The sequence below is a fragment of the Penaeus monodon genome, chromosome 33, assembly GCF_015228065.2.
Source record: "Penaeus monodon isolate SGIC_2016 chromosome 33, NSTDA_Pmon_1, whole genome shotgun sequence".
In the NCBI taxonomy this organism is placed as follows: domain Eukaryota; kingdom Metazoa; phylum Arthropoda; class Malacostraca; order Decapoda; family Penaeidae; genus Penaeus; species Penaeus monodon.
The window spans coordinates 10,849,058-10,849,535 of record NC_051418.1 but is presented as its reverse complement, the minus strand read 5'-3'; positions in this window follow the sequence as shown (position 1 = coordinate 10,849,535).

The window sequence follows — 478 nt, the reverse complement described above, 5'->3', positions numbered from 1 at the left end:
GTCCAGTCAACGTTGCGCTGGAGTCTCCCCTAAGAGGTTAGTACAAGGATCGACACCCCGGCAACAAGGCAGGAGGTCGTTCTAAGTGTTTCACGAAGCAGAGGCGGTCGTACGAAGAGTTTACTTTCGGCGGGCAGCAAGACCACCTGACGACGACCACCATTTCTTTATGTATATATATATTAAAATCACTTACAAGGCGGGTCTCGAACAAAGCCGTGTGAATGAGGCCTAAACGTATGCTAATACATGGTGGAGGTCGCCAGTGTCTCTCTCTTTTTTATCATCTTTTGTGTTATCATACACCATCAAGTAGGAACACCTTTGTTAAAAAACTTGAGGCCTCCTCGACACACAACACGTTTTTTTTTTCCAGAGCCGAAGAGGACGTGGTAAGTGGGTGTTTCTTCGTTTGTACGGCGTGATTGCTCATTTCTGGATGCTTTGACTTTTAATGCCTTGGATTTCCCAAAGTTTG